Raw genomic sequence first — 22,539 nt, 5'->3', positions numbered from 1 at the left:
CTCAATATGTTAACAGGTGATAGTCGTGCTGGAAAATGGTAAGCATGTTTTGCACACACTCTCGCAGGTGGCTCTTAACTCCACTCGAATAAAAGGGAGGTGGGAATCCGAGAGAGAGAGAGTATGTGGGGTGTTAACTGAGCAGTCCACTGAGATGAAGCCCAGGAATCACCAAGCCTTGAGTGTTCCTTTTGTGAATAAATCTAAACCCCAGCAAGGAGTTAAAATATTACTTGTGCAAACTGTTTGTAGCAGAATGTGGAAGCCACCTGCTCACAGATGTATCTACTAATGACATAGCAGAGTGAATATCAGAACTCTGTCTCCATACCTCTGTTGACAGGCTGAACTATTGTTGTCAGTGCATTTGTCATTGACTGGTATACAGATAAGATTACTTGATAAACGGGTTGAATCACCATTTCTCTGTTGCTGCTGGAGAATGGCCAACACTGATTTGTTCATGGAAAACCTAAGGTGACTGATTTAAGCTGTAAGGTGACTTCTGTAAGAGCAGGCAGGCACTTGAAGGACACTTGTACTTCAAAGTGAATTTTCCCTTTCTTTTTGGCAGCAGTAGTGTGTGTTCAACCAGAACATGAGTTTGACTTACTCCAAGTCAGAAATAAATATGGTTTTAGTAAGTGGTTTGGATGTAACGTCCCAAGCAAGAACACTAAAAAGGGTGTATACAGTTGTGCTGTGGTACCAAGAAGGCGGAACTGGATGTTGATTTGTTCTTTTGAAGGCTGCTGAGTAACCATTTAAATGCTGTAAAACTGCTTCAGAAGGATCTTCATTTTGCAGTTGGCTCCTAATTTTTATTTTTTAGTTGTTGACAAGTTTGTGTCATACAGTGATGGCTGCTGCGCTCAAGTTGGTTCGATTACATTTTGGGATGGTTTATATTGTTGGTCACAAAATTCAATGTACACTGTTCATTATTACATTAAACTCTCTTGCACCAGCTGGAAATTCTTTCCCAAGTGTTCAGATGGCATGGCTGTGATGGGAAAGGAAAAGATTCTAGTGGACTAACATAGTGTATTAATTTTGCTGGGAGCATTATTGTACACTTGATTTATTGAAAATAAAGAAGTCCATTGTACAGAATACAGTGGGCGGGGAGGATTCCTTCTGAAATTGGTCAGCAAGCAATAAAAGCTTGCAGCCTTTGTCATAGGGGAGATTACAGTATGTGGGTTTGGAGTGGGAAACAGAGGAGGGATAGGTTATGCAGTGCTAACATGCCCTACAGCTTCTCCTACAGGGAGGGAAGGCTCAAATTTGGCTTAATAATCTGTAATATTAGTTTGCCTAATGGATATCTGTTCAGATCATGACTTGCTCTACACCATTTGGTCTGGTTGACAGTCTGCTGAGCAAAGGCCTAAAGACTGAAATTATATGCTGCTGCAGGTCAGGACTGAGGTGCATTTTGCCTGAGTTGGGGGTTAAGAGGAGTTTGTACTCTGTCTGCTACAAACATTCTACCCAGTGCTGTCAGTCATGCACAGTCATGAGAGTAACCCACCACCATAGTATGAATATTGATGCCTGACTTTGGCTTGCTTGCTTGTTTTGAAAGATAAAAATGTGATCAGATGTTCATGTTCTCAAACTAGTGCGCTCCATTGGCCCAGCACATTACGTGTTGCCATCCTTTGTAGCAATAAACCTGAGGGTGGGCATCAGTGTCTGTCTTAAGTGTCAGATGTCATGATTGTGGCACTAAGTTATAAGATGACTTCAGAGGAAAGCAAAATTGTAGATGAGCAAAAGGAGGGACTTAAAATGCAATGTCTGACTCACTCTGTTAAGGATGTCCTGTTTTTTAATTGAAATTGTACGTACATAAACAAAAGGCTTCAGTGTTGTCAGGATAATTCTTCACCCACCTCTCCTGCTTAGACAAAATGACCTTGTACATCAGTTCCTAGGACCTCCCTCCCCCTTCCTCTTAACACTTCTACCTTTGTATACAGTTAGGTAAACAGTGAAAGGCCTGGTGTAAACGGGCAAAGGGTCTTTATTTAGTCTCTCCTTCAAAGCTGTAACTCTTTCCCGTCTTTTGCCTCTTTATTGTGCTGCCCAGCTCTTGTTGCATTCCCATACCACTGCTAGATGACGTGCAAAAGGCAACATGTTGCTGACTCTCCACCAGCTAACTGACCAACTCCACTCATCTAGGAGCAGCAATTCTGAAACTGCATTAATAGGCGGCAGTGGGATTGCTAGGTTTACTACTTTTGTTTCTATTTATTTATTTTAAATTAATATACTAACTTGGGGGAAATCTTGAGGTTCTTATTCAGGTAAATTCACTTACATTGAAGTCAGTTGATCCAGGATTTGGTTTATATCAAAAAGCAATTCTAATGATGTTTCAGTATTCAATATGAATAGCCGCATAGGATGCCTCTGTATTTTGGTACATGTAGCACCAATGTGTCTGCTTTATCAGATGGCAAATGTGTTACTAAACAGACCTTAAAAATGATTAATGAAATACTTGCTTTGCTGTTCGAAATTGCTGTGCCTCACTGCAATATGCCTTTTCCTCAGTAATTATCTCAAGGAGTTCTGACATCTCAGAACAAACTTTTATCACCATATTTCTCCTCATTTACAGGAATCTGAAATTTAGTTTTGATGTTCATATTCTGAGTTTGTCTTAAGTGAGAGAGGAAATGGGAGTAGGTGAATGTGTCATATCCCCACTTCTCATCACTCCTAGATGAAAACAAAAGAAAAAAATGGCTCATATTCTTTATTATTATTTGTATAGCAGTAACATGTAGCTGCCCCAATCTTCTGCTCCTTCCACCATCATGGAAGATAAATCAGAGAATGGAAACAGAGACTTTTAGTCAAGAATTGGATAGTGACTGATTCTTTCTGGGCTTGATCCTGTAAGTATTGAACATTCTGCCCCGGATCTAGGAAAGTACTTGACATGCTTAACTTTAAGCACATGGGCATTGAAGGCTTTTCAAGGGCTTAAGTGCTTTGTTGGCTTGGGGCCCGAGTGCTCAGCATCTCAGGATCAAGTCCCTTTGTAAACGATGTTGGAATTTTTACCCATCAGACATTGTATATTGTATAAATAGTGGCAGGAAATTAAGATATCAGAATACACAGGTAATAAGTAGGGCTGTCAAGCGATTAAAAAAATTAATTGTGCAATTATCACATTGTTAAACTATAACAGAATACCATTTAAATATTTTTGGATGTTTTGTACGTTTTCAAATATATTGATTTCAGTTACAACACAGAATACAACACAGTGCTCACTTTATTTTTTATTACAAATATTTATGTTGTAAAAAAACAAAATAAATAGTATTTTTCAGTTCACCTCAAAGTAGTACTGTAGTGCAATCTCTTTATTATGAAAGTTGAACTTACAAATGTAGAATTATGTACAAAAAAACTGCATTCAAAAATAAAATAATGTAAAACTTTAGAACCTACAAGTCCACTCAGTCCTACTTCTTGCTCAGCCAGTCACTCAGGCAAACAAGTTTGTTTACATTTTCAGGACATAATTCTGCGCGCTTCTTGTTTACAATGTCACCTGAAAGTGAGAACAGGCATTCGCATGGCACTGTTGTAGCTGGCGTTGCAAGATATTTACATGCCAGGTGCGTTAAAGATTCGTATGTCCTTTCATGCTTCAACCACCATTCCAGAGGACATGCATCCATGCTGATGATGGGTTCTGCTCAATAATGATCCAGAGCAGTGCAGACCAATGCATGTTCACTTTCATCATCTGAGTGAGGTGCCACCAGCAGAAGGTTGATTTTTTTTTTTTTGGGTGGTTTTGGTTCTATAGTTTTCGCATCGGGGTGGTGTTCTTTTATGACTCCTGAAAGCATGTTCCACACCTCGTCCCTCTCAGATTTTGGAAGGCACTTCAAATTCTTAAACCTTGGGTTGAGTGCTGTAGCTATCTTTAGAAATCTCACATTGGTACCTTCTTTGCATTTTGTCAAATCTGCAGTGCAAATGTTCTTAAAATGAACAACATGTGCTGGGCCATCATCCGAGACTGGTATAACATGAAATACATTACAGAGTGTGGGTAAAACAGAGCAGGAGGCATACTATTCTCCCCCACCAAGGAGTTCAGTCAAAATTTAATTAATGCATTGTTTTTTTTAACAAGCATCACATGGAAGCATGTCCTCTGAAATGGTGGCTGAAGCACGAAGGGGCATATGAAAGTTTAGCATATCTGGCAAGTAAATACCTTGCAGTGTCGACTACAAAAGTGCCATGCGAATGCCTGTTCTCAATTTCAGGTGATATTGTAAATAAGCCGGCAGCATTATCTCCCGTAAATGTAAACAAACTTGTTTGTCTTAGCGATTGGCTGAATAAGAAGTAGGACTGAGTGGATTTGTAGGCTCTAAAGTTTTACATTGTTTTGTTTTTGAATACAGTTATGTAACAAAAAAAAACCCTACACTTGTAAGTTGTACTTTCACGATAAAGAGATTGCATTAGGGTGCTTGTATGAGGTGAATTGAAAAATACTATTTCTTTTGTTTGTCATTTTTACAGTGCAAATATTTGTAATAAAAATAATATAATACAACACTTTGTATTCTGTGGTGTAATAGAAATCAATATATTTGAAAATGTAGAAAAACATCCAAAAATAACTAATAAATTTCAGTTGGTATTCTATTGTTTAACAGTGTGATTTTAAAACTGCGATTCATTGGGATTAATTTTTTGAGTTAATCACGTGAGTTAAATGCGATTAATCGACAGCCGTAATAATAAGGCATATGCAAAAATCTGGTCAGAAAGTCGGAGTAGGCTAAGGGCTTGTATAAATGGTGCATTAGTCTGCCCCAGATCTAGCATGCACCAGCATGTCGCATCGTGTCTGGCCTGTGTGGACTCTACGGGCATGCACCAGAAGTGCCCTAGTATGTGTTGACATAGTACTGTTTTGAAATGGAACTACATTAATGTGTACTAGGCAACTTTCAGTGCATGACAGCAGGGTCCACGTGGGCCAGGTACGTACTAGCATTATCACCCCTCTGATGTCCACTAATGCACCGTGTAGACAAGCCCTTAGTCACATAGCATCCTGCTCTCTTTATTTTTCACTCCTCACAGTTCGTGTTCCATTTTTCTCTTGCTTAGTTTTTCTTTATCACTTCCCATTACATGCATTCCTGAAACCTGTTCAAGGGGAAAATTGTGAGCAATCATGGCTAGAATCAATAAGAATTTAGTCAACACATTAAAGATTAACAGATTGAACTGGAATTGGTTTATGTGGCCATGCATCAATATCATATCAGGTTTTCAATAAATAAGTATTGATGCATCTCTACTAATGGGTGTAGATGATAACAAGATGCTGTGACCTCAGTCTGCATGGGCTGGGGCAGATCATTTAAAAGGTAGACCATCTATTTGGACATACAACTGCTTTGTTGTAATCTTGATTAACAAAGAGATTTAGGTTATTTTGTTAACTCTGATCTTACAATTTTGGGCATTAAGTATCTTATACACATCCCATTCAACTGTCTATTAAAATGGACATGTGTGAGAGACCTTCAATTGTGCACGCAGGGATGTCACTGCTAAAAAGGGAGTTGGGAGACGACTGGCTGAATTTTTTTTTAAGCTGTCCCCATAATTTAAACTTCTTTCCTTGAGATGAGGTGAAACCCATCAGGTTTTTACAAGTCTTTGTGTCTGTTTTTTAATGCAATGGTACATGTTGGTGCAGTGACCCTGTTGTTGAAGCGTATGCTGGAGATTTCAGTATCTCTTGATAATGGTGAGACTTAAAAAATGCACATCTTGGCGGAGGACTATATTCACTGTCCTTTGAGATAATCTGTCTAATCTGTCTTGTCTATTCTATTTGAGGTTTTTCTGTAGTACCCATCACCACACTCAGGGCTAGATTCAGGGGCAGGCAACCCAGGCGACTGCCTGGGGTTCCGGGTTTGGGGCACTCTGGGCTTGGGGTGCTGTTTTTCATTGACATCCATCACATTTTGCAGAGCTGAAGGATACTTTTTCTAATGTGTGGATAGCTTTGAGGATTCTGTTGATGCTGCTGGTCACAGTCGCGAGTGGTGAGCTCAGTTTTCAAAGCTCAGGCTCGTTAAAACATGTCTTCAGTTGATGATGCCCGACAAGAGACTGCCATCGCTTGCTATTTTATCCCTTGAAAAATGCCATTGGTCAGTCTTTGGATCTCTCTCTGATGCTGTGCTTCAGTTCATGAGGGCAAAGGTGAGAAAAGTGGCCTTTTGAGCTGAAGGACCAGGGTTAACATTCTAAGGCTGTCACGACTGTAACACTATTTAATATGACTCCACCCAGAGTTGGTGCACAATTCAATTTTTTGATGTTTGTACATTTCAGTTATTCTTAAAATTAAAAGGTTTCTACATCTTGGAAGAAACAATTTTTTTTATTTGTTATATATGGCATGAATAAATACAGATTTACAGATCTTAGCGTGCAAATGTATTGTCTTGCATGACAGGGATAAATCATGCATGCAAATTGTGCATCAAAGCCATGAAATGGGCTACAAATGCAATAAAAAATAAGGTATTCAAAAGTTTAACAAATGGGGGGCGCCAAAGATGCTCCTTGCTTGGGGCGCCATTTTGTGTAGGGCTGGCCCTGACCGCACTTCTGACCGCTGAACTGATAAATTAGGAAATGATTTTCTTCCCGCAAATAATTCCTTGTCACTTTTCAAATACCCAGAAAAGGTTTGAGATTAAGATAAGCGATGAATAGTTTGGATGCTTCTCTGGATTTATGGATACCTCACCACAGAGCCTCGCAATTCCACATCCCCAAACAATCCTTCTCAAACAGTTTGTAGGCTGAGGCCTTTAGTAGTCTGTGTGAAGCTCATTGGCCTGGTACTGCCTGCTAATGTTAATGAAAGAGGACAGAGCTAGCTGTTTCTTCCTCTAGCATCTTCAGGGTGGTTTTTTCGCTTTTTGGAGAGTTCCAGGCTTCTTTCTTCTAGGTTCTGAGAGATTTAGGTCTTCTCCATTTTTGTGTTTTTCCCCAATGTCCACATCTGCCAGCCTCCCTCCGCCACCTCCATTACTCCATGTCTACATTCTCTCACCCCTCTTTGGTTTCCTACTTCCCCTAGGTGTTGTATACAATTAAATGGATTTTTAATTGAGAGAATTGTACCGTAGTCCTGCACAGGTTAGCTCTTGCTGGAAGTTTGGAATGGGGCCAATAGCTTGCATCAGACTTTGTTGGTTTTCAAACAATTTGTGTCGTTACTGCTAGCCTTTAGCTTGTTTGCTCCTCCATCTTAATGGTTTACTTTTTTGTTATTCTCTAAGGGAAGGTAGATAATAGTTTGTTTATGGTCTGCGTTGGTGTTTTTATTGGAGAGGGTGGTTATTTCTTAGGTGTTGGCTCTAAACAGCTAGGTTTCAAATTCTTTACAGAAGCTGGGGAACTGTCAAGGACATATTTGACATTATATTCTACATTCTTCCTTTCTCCTTTCAATAAAACAAACCTGAGAAGCTATAATGCAGATACTTTTGACCTCTGAACAAAGCTTAAAGGAGCAGCTGCAGCAAATAGAAAAACACTCTATTTTGTGACTATTCTCCAGGCCTTTATGTGGACGTGCAATAGCAGCACTCTAAGGTTGCATCCCACTTATGCATTTGGGACTTTTCAAAACCTCTTTGTAGCTAGGGTGACCAGATGGCAGGAATAAAATATTGGGACACTGGGGGTGGGGGGGCAGCTAGAGGCTCACTGCCCCCATTGGAGCCATGGGGGAGGAGGGCGCACGGCCCTGGCTCTGGACGTGAAGGGACCCAGAGGGTGATGTTGCCACTTCCAGGGAGCTGCGCAGAACCGGGTAGGGAGCCTACCAGCCCCATGCCAACTTGACGCTGGCAACCTTACAATAGCGGGAGAAATGGCATCCTGATTGTACGTAGGCCGAGACACAGGACAAAGAGTTAAATATCGGGACAGTACGTCTGGTCATCCTATTTGTAGCTCAGACCATTGCTGCTGCTCCCCCCCCCCCCCCAAAAAAAAAAAAAAGTGATGGTGGAAAACACTGCTAGAGTTGTCTGAATTTTCAAAGGCACTGTGTGCAATAGGAAGTGTTCCCTCAGCATTGCTCCACATCTGCCCCTCATACCGTCTTCTCTCCTACCCTGTCCCTTCCCATTTTCTTTCTATTTAAGAAAATATTCCCTTCTAATTATACCCACCTTCGGGGAGAAGGGAGGCGGGGAGAAAATAAATTGTGGAACTAACCTGATGTTTGCTGCTGTAACATTTGTTCACAGTGCTTGCATGTTATATCCCTGTACCCACTATTTAGATTATAAATTCTTTGGGGTAGGAGCTATCTTTTTGTTCTGTGTTTGTACCTAGCATACTGGGGTCCTGGTTCACTACTGGGGCTCCTAGGTGCTACCAAAATACAAATAATGAATAATAATAATAGTATATCAGCATTCAGAAATCGCTCTTCTGGACTTTGGGCTGGCCTGCCTTATCTTTTTTCAGATCCCTGCTGAAAACAAATAACAGCACAGATTCCTACCATACCAAATTTATTGCAACAGCAGATAGTGAATGACTTCATCGGCAATACAAATGTCACATGCAATACAAATGTCACAACAGTTCTGTTGATTTTGCAGAAAGATAAAAGCTACTTTCACCTTAAGGTGCTACACCAAGATTTACTGGCAAACTTCTGGTGTTTTCCTGAAGCTTAAATTCTCCAACATGAGAGGGAGACTCTTACAGCTAGGGGTGCTGGAGCAATGTGTACTGTGAGGGTGCTGAAAGCCACAGAACCAAACTGCAAATCCTGTATATGATGGAAACCACTTCAAGCCAGGGGGTGTGGTAGCACCCCTAGTTCCAGTACCTATGCTTACAGCTCACAAATGGAGCTCTGAATCTGAGGTGCCTTCTGTGAAGACAAGTCTCACCTTTCCCCTTGCCATGTTGGAAGGAAGGCAGATAGAGGAGAGGACTTTTCTCTGAAGTTGTCTAAGGAGCTGAACTAGCAGCTCTATTGCTCATGCACTTGTCCTTGCTGGTGAACCTCTTTTAGTTTGTTGTCAGGAACTGATGAGCTACAGCTAGTAGTAAAGGGCAGAGGCGGGGCATTACCTGGGTGGGAGGCATAAATGAGAGGAGAACATATTAATGTGAGGACATTTTAGTGGGAGCCATTAATGGGCTGTCCCCCACCCTGCAGCATCCCCACATATCTGCACACTGTCTCACTTGGCCTCCCCCAACATTCCCACTCCCTCAGTCATCGAATGTGTCTCTCTCTGCTACCGGCAGTGCCATCTGAAAAACCTCTCTTGGCTTGTCACTCAGGTGGAAACCACTGGCATTTTGCTGTGTACAAGGCCAAGTCTTAAACAGAACTCTAAAACTACAGTATGTGGAATGTTTGGTTTCCGGCCAAAAATCTCAAAACTTGAAACATTTTTTATGCCAAAGCTTTTTTTAAAATTGCAGAGTGGAAACTACTTGTGGGCTCAGGCTGTGGTGCCACAATAGCAAAGATAGTGTGGATAATTATTGTGTATTGATATAAAATGTTAAGTTGGAAATGCCACAACTATACGTTAGGTTTATATTCTTTCTCTGAGAATCTATATCAGTTATCAGTGTTTTAAATTCCCATAAACTTGACAATTAATGACTCTTAGCATAAGTAGCAATATTAGTGCTGCTTTACAATATCATTACAAACTACAAAGTTAGTAATGCTTCTACCATCTGTGGTTGATTTAAATGCTGATGGTATCAGGTAAGTTTTCTTTAACATTCCAAAGAGAACTTCATCACTCTGGGATTTAATTTTTAGAATACTTTTATGCCTCAATATTTAACATTGTGTCAACACTTTCTTCAGAAACTCATTTTAGGGATTTACAAGTTAGCCTTCATTATTATTTTTTTTTTTTTAACCAAAGGAGGAAACTTAGTTTTCAGTATCTAAGTTTGTAAATATCAGATTTTTTTTTAAAGAAAGTCCAAATTAAATTTAAAAGTTTAATTTATAAATTGTAGGTGTGTTTCCTAGAAATGTTGTTTCAATTTTTGTTGTTGTTAGTTTATTAAAGGAAATATTGGCGTAATTAATCCATAATATAGATCAGGGATCGGTAACCTTTCAGAAGTGGTGTGCCGAGTCTTCATTTATTCACTCTAATTTAAGGTTTCACGTGCCAGTAATACATTTTAACGTTTTTAGAAGGTCTTTTTCTATAAGTCTATAATATAGAACTAAACTATCGTTGTATGTAAAGTAAATAAGGTCAAATGTTTAAGAAGCTTCATTTAAAATTAAATTAAAATCCAGAGCCCCCCGGACCGGTGGCCAGGACCCGGGCAGTGTGAGTGCCACTGAAAATCAGCTCGTGTGCCACCTTTGGCATGCGCGCCATAGGTTGCCTACCCCGATATAGATTAATGTTTTTAAGCCATTTAATTTTTTAATGAAACATTCTCTAGAGCATTTTTTGTACATATGTGAACTGATTTACTTTCAGCAATAAAGTAAGGATGTTTAATACACAGACTGTGCTGTGCACTCTTGGAAGGAGCTGTTATGGCCTGCTGGAGCAATACGCTGTGACAGATTGCACTGTTTGTAGGAAAAAGCATTATGCAAATAGGTGTTGAGGCTTTTGCATAAGTACGTAAATACCCATTTATAAGAGCCTAAATAAGTATTTACCCAAGAGATTAGAATGGCTCCCAGGTAATGGCTTCCTACACTGTTCATAGAAGTCAGTCCTTTTTAAATAAGAAAAATAAATTGGTATATCATAAACACTGTTATATTACAAAGCTAAACCTAATAGTAGAAAAAACCCTAGGAAGTTTAATGTGGAGTCTGATGCTATGTTCTGTCGCACTCTGCCTTTTACAGATTGTCATTACTTGAGGACAAATAGCTAAAACCAGATGCATTTCAAATGCTTATGCCACAATAGTTGCCCATGCTTATGCTATGTACACTGGACCGTCACTATAGCCCAGGGTTCGGGATCCATGCGCAGTCCTGCGTTAACATGGGGGACGCTTGCCATGGATCTCAATTTAAATATTTAAATTTGGGATCCATTGCCGTGACCGCGCTATACATGAATCCGTGCTATAGCGACGCGGGCTATAGCAAGGATCCAGTGTATTAATTTGACCCATAATATTTTACTCTGAATGTTAACCCTGAATGCCCTACCGTTGGTCAGTTCAGATATTTCATGTGGTTTTATTGCAAGACTAAATAGTTCTCAAACTGGGCCAATCATTGCTGTGTTTGGATATTTATTTTACATAAGGCATGCAATATTTGTCACAGCGTTTGTGGACATTATGCAGCAGAATGCATTTTTAAAATGCTGCTAATATACAGTGTCAGTCATAGCTTTTCATGATAGTAAAACAGCTGGAGTTATGCAAAGCCATTAATTTTTATTTTGTGTGTGCAGATTACTGTAGTAACTTCTGCATTTTTAGAAGTAATCACCGTTTTTATGTATTGACAATTGTTTTGCCATTTCCACCAGTGAACACAGCTGTATATGGCAAAAATAAAGAGGTCTGATTTTTCTGGGCAAAATAGTGAATTTGATCCATAAAAACAAATTATTTTTCCATAGACGTTTTTGACATATCACAGATAAATCCAGATTGGGATAATTTATCTGAACATTCCAATTTAGCTTTGGAGGGTTGGATAACATGGACCTATATCGAAGCCATCCTTGTTGCTGATACTGCAAAACTATTGCCAGATATGCCTGTTTTTATCCTTTTTTCCAGCACAAATAACTTCTCATGGCAAAACTATTTTTTGCCTTGCTCTTTTGTTCCCCAAAATTTAGGGTGAGAACAAAAAAAGTTGCACTCTTGAATTTGATTGTATGTTTTGTTGAAAGTTGTTCTCAGAAATGAAGACTTCTCTTCAGCAGCATTAGTGACGACTTCTGTTCAAGCACTTCTTCCCACATCAGGGAAATGGTGAATGGAGAATGGAAATTTCTGTTAAAGGAAGTTTCCAAACAGGTGCTTTTATTTAAAGAAATACTGTCACTATTTCAAAAGTATGTTCATTCACAATCTCTCTGTAATCTCCTTGGGTCTGATGCTGCAAGATGCTTAGTGCCCTCATCTCCTACTTACTTAACTTTAATTTTTAACTTAATTTTGAGTAGCTGAGCCCATCACAAAAGGCATTCAGCATCTTATATAAGCAGGTCTTTGGAAGCAATTTTTGTGATGATGAAAAGTTAGTGAAAGAATCTGCTACTAATGGATGAAGAGTTGGGAATCAAAGTGCTTGTTTCATAAGTTCTGAGTGGTTTTTATTAGCTAACTCAAGTGTTTATTCATATATAGATATTTGTGAAGAAATATGAAATTTATGTGACAAGCTGAAATTTTCTGATTAGTGCTTTCCAATGGAAAAAGCCAATTCTTTCTGTCTGGCTTTACAGTAACAGAGCGTCTGTCTGTTGATGTTGTTTCTCATATTTTAGACACTTACAGTTTACTTTAATGACATACCCTGCTTTTAAATGAGATGTACAGTAACAATTGTAATATATTTTACATTCCACTGTGTGATTTATAAAGTACTTCTTATGCTGTAGTTCTAGGAAGAGTTTACATGGATCTCTTTTTTTGGAAAAAGAAGACAGACTAAAAAAAACACACACCCAACAAGTTGTGAATAGAAAGTATCTAGATTCTTAAGTGCACACACAAAATGTTGTAAACAGAATTGTCCTAAATTGTGGCTGTAGGTGGTTGGCATGGTTCCAACAGCAGTGTTGTTACTATCATTTGTTTGCTTTTTGTAATAATGAGAGACTGAACATAATACTGTGACCCTTCAATATAGGTTTTAATCCTTAGAAATAATTTTTAATTGCATTACTCATAGCTAGCTCCTGAGGATAGAGTTTGCATCTCTTCCTTGTTCTTCAGATTTGTTCCTTTTCTCTATTCCTTATTTTCACTTTTCTGGTCCTTAGATTGAAAATGCTGTTTCAGCAGAGAGACAGAGTCACTGTCTTTGACAGTCTACTGCTGGCTAACTTTATTTTGTAAATGGTTATGTGTATTTCAGATAGGTATCATACTGAGTTTTTGTTTGCCCCAGTGCTGTATTCTCAGTCAGGTAGACCCAGAGGTGAAAGTAAGCCGGTATGCCCCAGTACGGCGTACCGGCAAGAGCCGGTGCACCGTACTGGGGCAGCCCGGCTTCCCTAGGGGGCAATTTAAAGGGCCTGGGACTCCCAGCAGTGGCTGGAGCGCCAAGCCCTTTAAATTGCCTCCAGAGTCCCACTGCTGGAACCCTGGGGTAGCGGCTGCAGGGCTCCGGCAGCTATTTAAAGGGCCTTGGGCTCCCCTTCTTCTACCGCCCGGACCCTTTAAATAGCCACTGGAGCCCTGCCGCCGTTACTCCAAGGCTCCGGTGGCTATTTAAAGGACCGGGGCAGTAGAAGCAGGGGAGCCGCGGGCCCTTTAAATAGCCCCCGGAGCCCTGGGGTAGTGGGGGCTCCAGGGGCTATTTAAAGGGCCGGGGCTCCAGCTCCCTCTGCCACCCCGGTCCTTTAAATAGCCGCTGGAGCCCTGCCGCTTCCCCAGGGCTCCGGCAGCTATTTAAAGGGCTAGGGCAGTAGAAGAGGGGAGCCCTGGGCCCTTTAAATAGCCCCCGGAGCCCTGGGCTGCTGCTGCTACCCCTGTGGGGGGGGCACTTACCTTACAGGGTGGGCTGGGGCTGGCTCTGACCCCCTCAACCCCGCCCCTTCCGCCCTAGGCCTAGCTCCTTCCGGGGGCCAGAGCTGGCTCCAGAGTACCGGTAAGTCACTCGACTTACTTTCACCCCTGGGTAGACCCTGTCACAGCTTCCACCGGCTGATAAAGTAAAAGAATTCTGTTTTTACACCAATGTTTGCTGACCATCTGCAGGTGCTTAGGTTACTTGATTGAGTCTCCTGTAACTAAGAAGCCTGCCTTCATCCTTGGAGGGCTTGTAGCCCAGGTATTCTGGCTGCACCATTGGGAGTGTGGATGAGCTTGAAGGTATAAATGTATTAGTTATGCAGACAAATGAAAATTTAAGGTGAAGCTAAGGTTAAGAGTACATATTGGTAACTTAAGGATAAATAACCTTACAAGAATGTTGTAATTAGTTCTAAAGAAAACAGACTATCAAAAAGGCAGGAACTTCAGTCAAACCATATGTAAATTAAATCATATCAACTAAATTTACTCTCTGCTTTCTGGTTTTTGCTACAGAATCACAAAAACCAACCCCCCCAAAAAAATCTACTGTAGAAGCCTTATTGAACTCTGGTGAACCCTTCTATTTTTAGGCTGCTCATAATTCAGGAATCCATGGCTCAATTCACTTGAATTGTGGTAGACCTAACCAACCAACTTGGCGGCTAATATATCTTTATGGTTTTTTTGAGGGAAAGGAGCAAAATTGGAGTTCAAACAGGAACTCAGTTATAACCTTAACTATGGAATGGTTACTGTCGCTGCAGGACAGAAAATCCCTTATGTATGACTTACTGTTCTGAAACATATTAACCCCCACCCAAAAAACCCAAACAGAACAAAACCAAAAAATCCCCACGAACAAACCTGACCCTTTGAAATATATAGGGTACATGCTTGTGGTATATGGCAGAGTTAAATTGTCAGCCTGGGCATAGTCTTTTGAAAACACAAGAAGATGGAATATTTTCTGTACCAGCAAAATGTAATTAGAATGTAATCTCTCGAATCTTCCCAGTATTTCTCCTACATTTGCCACAGCAGCCTCCATTTTGGCACTTTACCTCTGTGGAGCAGATGGTTTCCTCAGGCACTGCTCTCCTGATCAGCCTGTAGCATATGAGAGGGAGCGAAGAGCTGTGAATTAAGTGTACTTGCCTGTACACTCAAAATGATGAAGATGCTGAGAACAAGAGGGCAGCTTTTGGGAGGATACTCAGAAGTTGCTGAGGCCAAACGCAATAGCGTGGTGGGAAGGAGAGTGAGTGAGGAAAGGGAACTGTACTCTGAGAAATGGGTCACTGACTTGTTAAATAAAATGGTCACAATTCTCCCAGTGCATGAGCTGAAATCATGAGAAACATTCGTTCCCTGTAATAAGGGTGTGAGGAAGTATGCCCCTCCGCCAATTCCCCGTATACGTTAAACCCCCATTCCCTACACACACTATGTAGCATGTCCATTAGTCATGGTACAAGGAGCTATGCTTGCAAATTGGCAGGTCTGATTTCATTATTACTAATATAAACCTTGTTCCCCTGCTGGAAGACAACACAGCCAGTCTTGGTAATGTATTTTGCCTGATTAACTGCACCTGCTGACCATCCCCAGAGAAGAACAAAAGGTTGCACGCCCAGTGATATAAACAGCAGATCATTTCTGGTATATCCCTGCAGACTTATCCCTTCATATACACTCCTTCCCCTGCCTGTATATTTGTTGTGTAAATTCTCTTATTTTCCTAGCCCTTTTGTTTTTATTTTGGACATTGTGCTCAATGGTGGATAGGGAATGGTGGCTTTATACTATACATCCAATGAATACTAGAGTTTTATGTTGTCTTTTGAGATCTGAAATGTGTTGGTACAGAGCTGTGGTTTCCACAGCCTTCTCTGTATTGTTTCCTTGTTTTCCCCTGTTGTGGGGAAATCAGCTGAAGAACTGGGGCAGGGGTGGGGCTGAGAGAGAGCCTGAAACCCCAGAATAGCCAGTAATCTGGTGGTAAGGGATGTGGGTTATCCAGGATCAAGTACCCGGTCTGCCTGATTTGATGAAGGGACTTGAATCTGGGTTTCCCACATCCTAGGTGAGTGCCCCAACCACAAGGCTATTGTCTCTCTGTCCGGGCACTCCCAGATTGCTGTGAGGGAACTGACTGCTGGATCCTGTGTCTTTTAAGCCTCTGTAGTCTGAACAGAGTCCAGGCTCTTCCCCTGTGTTGGGGTCTCTAGGCATCCTCTTAGGGTGCAGATCCTCTAGCACCCCCTCCTGAGAGCTTAGACCCCACAGTTCAGAACTGCCTGCTCCCTAGTCCAGTGCTGATCCCTCAGGTGCTCGCACACCTTAAACACAACCTCTCCCAGAGCTCCAGCTTTGGGTGCATTCTGGGTCCTCCAGTTAACTCTTTAAGGGCGTGGGCTACGGGTAATTCATAGCACATGCAAACAGAGTTTGCACATGATCCTAACACCATTGCTCTTTATTTAACAGCATGAAAGATACACAGATCTGTATAAAATAATAAATCTACATGCATCCCTGCCTCAGTTTCCTCACAACTTCTGAACACTCTTTGGACCAGGGTCAGAATCCTCTGTGGCACAAGGGGGTGGTCAGGGTCTTCTTCTGCAGTGCATGGTTTGTCTTCCCAACCGTTGACTTCTCTCTCTCTCCCCCAAGTCAGCTTGCTTTGATGTCAGTTGGTCCTGCAGCTAACCTGGCCCCCCTGCTATGAAACATGCCAGTCCCTTCCCCTCTCCTACCCAGAACTTCCTCTGTGACTCTGAGTTTTCCCCCGACCCACCTAGCCTCAGTAGTTTTTAAAGGCGAGCATCAAAACCTTGGTGTTTTTGTCCTGCCTTTTTGGATTTTCCACTCTCCAAACAGCAGCTATTACAGGCAAGCTGGAGAAAACTGGTGGTTCTGGCTTCAGCTGATAGGTGAAAATATAGATCTATATCCATATCTATATATATCTATCCATCCCTTCATTTTCAGTTTTTTATTTAATATTTCCCATGAATTTATCCGTGTTTATTACCACAAAACAGGTGAAAATCAGTGCAAAAAACTATTAATAATTTTTCTGGGTAAATAGGGTTTATTCTGGTGGATGGAAAGACGGGCAAAAAGTATTCAATAGATTAATGCTTTGAATTCTGTTCATCAGTATGGTTTGCTGCAGAACTGAAAACAACCTCTGAGTTTAAGAAAATAATATATCTCTAATCCCCAAATAAAACTTTTCATTCGAATAAACAGTTTACTGTTGTAGATTTAGGACTATTAGCCTATAAATATTTACATTTAATAATTGAGTCACCATTTGCAGCACATATACTCAACTCCATTCTTTTCTCCTATTTTTTTTTAAACTTTCAAATACTTCCTTGTGTTCTGAAATGTATTCTGATACAGATTTTTGTTTTCTTCCCATTTTAGTGTATTAGATCTTTAAACCAATAGCTGCTAACAGCTTGAAATGTGTATGTGGTGAGTGTGAGATTCATCAATACATTCAGATGCACACGCACTTCAGAGCTTGCGTGCATGCCTGTTTGTTTATTGTGTGTATCTTTTAGACTAATACATAGCCTTACTTCAACAGGCATCTTTGCATATACATACAGGCTAATGTATTATCATAATACATATATCTCATGGAAGGTATTGTATATTCCTAATAAAACAAATTTGTGTATTTGAATGATCCAAAAGTAGGGTGAAAATCAGAAAAAAATGAATAATACCTTTTGTAAAACCTGGGAATTTTTCCATAAAAATCGATTTTAACTGAAAACGAAGGGGCTTATATATTTTACCAGTGCTGCTGATGTAAAGTCAGGACTTGAGTCACATTTAATAATAGTGCTATGCACTTACATAGCACTTCTCATCCAAAGATTTCCAACTGCTTTAGATAACCTTAATTCAGCCATACCACTCTACCCCATAGGATAAGTATTACTAGGCCCGTTTTACAGATGTGTGAAAATGAGGCCCAGAGGAGTCAAGTGGCTTGCCAAACGTGACACAGACAGATTCAGTAGTAGAGCAGGAAATGAAACAGTAAATGTGATTCCCAGTTGCCTGCTCTTACAGAGGGGCAGCTATCTCCTTTTGCTCAGCAGGTGGCAACACAACTTAGTTTGACTCCTTCCATCTGGCCTTCTCTGGCTAATTTAGATGTCCAGCATATCCTGTAGGTTGTAGTGCTGATAAGAAACACAGATAGGTTTCTAGGCAGACTTCATTTTGCTTCGGTCTATGAGAAGGGCAACAAATGTATCAGACTAGTCGGTCGTGTCAAAATGGAAATAGAAAACCCCCTTCACCTCCCGTTTCAGCATAGGCACTCCGCACACTGAAGGCTGGGTTTCGGTTGAGTTATTTCTTATTCTATGGGTTATCAACCTGGAGAGTCACACAGGTACAGGATGGTTATAACCTTTTTTTATGGGTAGATAGGAGTGTGTTGGGTGGGAGGAGGATGGCAGGGGAATTGAAACTAATTACAAAAGTCTGTAAAAGTTGAGAATCACTGCCTTGTTCCACTCCACACACGGTAAGGGGCTAACATGGTTTCATATCTCAGTGAGGACAAGGCCTACACAGAAATGTTTTGTTTTGAACTTTTAAGGAGTTTTGTGGGGTTTGCATCCCATGGTTCCATATCATTAGAGAGCCACATGGCTAAAACCCTGTACAATGCTCAAAAATATTGTGGTTAATTGTTTCTGGACTGCAGAGTTGAACATTAATTGCCATAGGAAAGCTATGTCTCAATAACTGGGTATCATCTTCTGATGCTCTCATTCATTTGTCCTCTTTAGTCCAGAAGGGAAACAAGTTTTTTGTTTTTGTTTTGCATGGTTTTTTTCAGTGTGACATTTACTAAAAGATAATCGCAGTGTGTGTCCACCATGCATATTAGTGTGCATCTCAGGGAAGCTACCTGTTCTTTTTGAACCACAGATGGCCTGACTATGTTAAATTCTACTTATTAGAATGTGTGCTGTTTGGTATTTTTTCTTAAATGTAAACAAAGTAACCTGATCCTGCCAGGCACACTTCCCTTTTCATGCACCTGGCCCTTTTAAGTGTGATTTGCCTTCTAGACAGTAAATAAAATGGAAGCAGAATAATTCCATGTTTTTCCTGCCTTACTTGATCCTGACATCCCTATTTTCCTTTTTAGCACCATTATTATCAGCACTGTTGTTGTTGTTTTGTTTTATTATAGTAAAATACTGAGTTACCCTGAAACAGGAACCCATTGATTTCTGATGCAAAGTACTATTTAAGTGGAAATAAATGTGGTGAAGGTTTTTGTCTCTGAGAACAGGTGGTCTCTTCTTAGTGTTTGTGCAACATGCCTGAGGTGGCATGTGACCAGGATTCATCACTAGGGTTAAGATTTAGTCATGGGTGGTTTTAGTAAAAGTCATGGACAGGCCATGGGCAATAAACAAAAATTCACAGCCTGTGACCTGTCCATGACTTTTACTATAAATACCCCTGACTAAATCTTAGCTGCTCTGGGGAGGCCTTAGGGACTGCTGCTCTGACACCCTCTGGAGTGGCCCCCGGACTGCCTGAGCAGCAGTGGTCCCGGGGGTCACTCGAGCAGCAGCCGGTGTGGCAGGCCCCAGGGCCGCACCGTTGCTGAAGCTGCAGAAGTCCAGGAGATCCTGGAAAGTCACGGAATCCATGACAGACCGCGCATGACCTCACAGCCTTATTCATCACTGAATTTGGTCCACTGGTTGGATCTTTAGCTTCTCCGGCTTGGAGTAAAGTTGTAAGCATCACTAATACAGTTCAGTTGTGTCAATTAACCAGGTGTAATTTGATACTGAAGTTCTTGCCAAGCAATAATTTTAAATTAAAAAAAGTTTCTTATAGCAGTGTCTTGATAATCTTTTGTTTTTCTGCACCGCTTCCGTTATGGTGATTTCTTACCTAAAGAAAACAAAACACATTTCTCCCTCCACCTCTTTGCTTCCCCCTACCCGTCATCAGAAACCCTTCATTAACTATTTTAGTATAGTGTCCTCTTTGTCCTCATGGTAAATCCTTTGTCTTTTGTCCTTTCTCTTTGTACCACTTCTGTGGCTAAGGAATTCCTGAACACATTTGGAAAAGTTGGTAATAGATTCCTTCCTTGACATTCAGCAAGTCATAGAAGATTTTGCCCTTTGTGGCCCCCTTAACAAGTCAAACAAAAGATAACCTTAAATACTTGACAATTCTGGGTTGCAATAAACTCAGTCTCCATAGTATTAGTTCTTAATTTCTTTCCAATAATAGCAAAGTGAGATCTGTGCAAATTCACCTACTGCAGAGATGTAAATAACTTTGAAAAATTAATATTAATTTAGGATTCTGCTTTTGGTGAGCTTCAGTTAAATAAATGATTGAGATTTGGCATCTGATTTCAGATTAAATTTTTAGTGTATATAATTGGGTGCTACTTACAGGTGAGATGGTGCTTTAGGGTAATTTTCAGAAAAGACTAGATGCATTGAGAAACCAATTTCAACTTTAGAGTGTTGCCACAAGTGTTTTAAGCATTTAAAAATTTTTATGTCTATTAATTTAAATGTTCACAGTTGTGGGAAATTATGTGGGGGAAGACAATAGTTATTTAATGACAATAGATGTTGAGATTCAAAATGTTAGTTTTATAAATACTGTCAACATCATATATAAAAATTTGTAAAGTAAATGTATTTCCATCAAACTGTAATACGTTCTCAAACACCATTTTTCTTTGCCTACCTGTAAATTTCTGTTATCATTGATGGGAATATTTGTTTGTTGGATTGTATGTGTATGGTGAAACCAATGTTCCCTGACATTTACCAATTAAAAATCTAATCCTCCCAAACCTCCTTACAAGTAAGACTGACACATTTCTGTTCACTAGGCTCCTGGTGATCAAGTGCACTGTGGAGGGAACACATTGGATCTTTGTGGGAGATGGTTTAAGGTGCTAGTTTAACCAGTGAAGCAATGGAGCAGTGTTAAAAATAGAGGTGACTGGATAGAACATCCTCCTATGAAAGGATATCTGAATAAGAAAAAGAGAATATAATATAAAAGCCAAAGTAGTGGCAATCTTCGTTTCATTTCTTTGGAAACAGTGGTGTACTTTTAAATATACTTTTAGAATTCAAAGGATATTGCTTACTAGATTACAATCATTTTAAGGTTGGTCAACGTTTGGTTCTGTAAAACACTGTTTTCCATCCCAAGAAAATCCTAGAAAGTGAATGAGTTCAGGTATATACAAGTAACTCCATTATGTGCTTGAACTAACTTTCATGTCTGTGAATGCTTTTTGTTGTTAGTGATTAAAAAAACAAGAATTCTTTGAAAGCGTGTTGTTTATGGCTGTGGATATTACTTTGTACATTTGTGAAATAATGAAACAGTATGATGGATGTTTTCAAAAGTTGTCTTGAAAATGATGGCCCCAGTCCTGTACTTACATATGTGAGTAGTTTCATTACACACTTGAGAAGTCCTGCTGAACTTAAAGTTCCTTATATGCATAACTTTTGCAGAGTCTACTTTTTGGTTTACTTGTGTAGTAAATATTTAGCTATCTGAGATATTATCAGCAATCAGTGTGATTCTTTACCAGGCATATTTTCAATTGGAAATGTCGTCACTTAAATAAAATGAGTTAATTAGTTTCAATACACCTCCTCCAAGGTCCCACACCCAATTTTGTAGTTTTATAATCACATTTTTCTATTTTTTAAATGCTATTTTTCCTCTATACTTTTGTGGAAAAAAACACACAAAACAGAAAATTGTATCTAGTGAAACTGATTAGATATAAAGTGCTATCAAAAGTGAAAAGTAAACAGAAAATATAGGGAAAATATTTTTCTCTAATATTTCAACTACAATAAGATTGTGTTACTCGTCACAATAGTTGATGATATAATTTCAGACAGAAGTGTGATTTTTTTAAATGAATGGTATGACTTTAAATGTGGACTTCCTGTAGCTGACCTTTTTTCCTGTTATTGGTGAAGTGAACATTTTTGTGCTGGCATCTCTGTCTTGCTTTTCTTGATAGTAGACCAGCCCAGAGAGTGACAATTCTGTTTTGCAACTTGGTAGTTCTTGTGTCTGGATGCACTTTGTAGCCCAGTAACAGCTGAAGCATGATAGAATGCAGATGTAGTAGGAATAGTCCAAATTCAGATCCTAGGCGATTTTGAATTTGACAGCTCTGATTTATGGGATTAGTAATTTATTTTTAGGAAAATGGGGCAACTTGGAACAAATGTTTCCAGAGCCAGAAGTGAGATTTTAATTGCGTTTTCTCTTTGTAGTAATCTTTTAAAAAAGAAAAATGTAAAGGTCTTCTTTTCCCCCAAAATGTTCATAATGTCCTTTTTGTTTACTATTTATAATAATCCCTTGGGAAGGATGAAATTTTGGTTTTCTTAATAAACTTTTTTCTCTGTCCTTTTTTTATTATTATTATTATTATAAGGGTAGCTTAACAGTTCTGGGCTGTCGATATTGATTTAATTTTTTTAATAGAACAAAATAACGGTGGAGCATTTGGTGGCTGTCATCAGGGACTTGCATGCAATGAATTCCAATGACTTTGCACACAGGAAAAAGAATGAAAGACACACTTTGACTTCCCAAAATCCCTTTTATTTTTAAAAAAAT

General features: G+C 39.8%; 1 protein-coding gene across 7 annotated transcripts in view; it reads left to right on the top strand.

Moving 5' to 3' along the window:
- The window catches only part of NHSL1 (NHS like 1), a 258,786-nt gene that overhangs the window by 100,178 nt on the left and 136,069 nt on the right, over positions 1 to 22,539 (top strand). The window lies entirely within an intron of this gene.

This window comes from Natator depressus, chromosome 3 (assembly GCF_965152275.1).
Source record: "Natator depressus isolate rNatDep1 chromosome 3, rNatDep2.hap1, whole genome shotgun sequence".
In the NCBI taxonomy this organism is placed as follows: domain Eukaryota; kingdom Metazoa; phylum Chordata; order Testudines; family Cheloniidae; genus Natator; species Natator depressus.
This window is presented reverse-complemented; position numbering and strand designations above follow the sequence as displayed.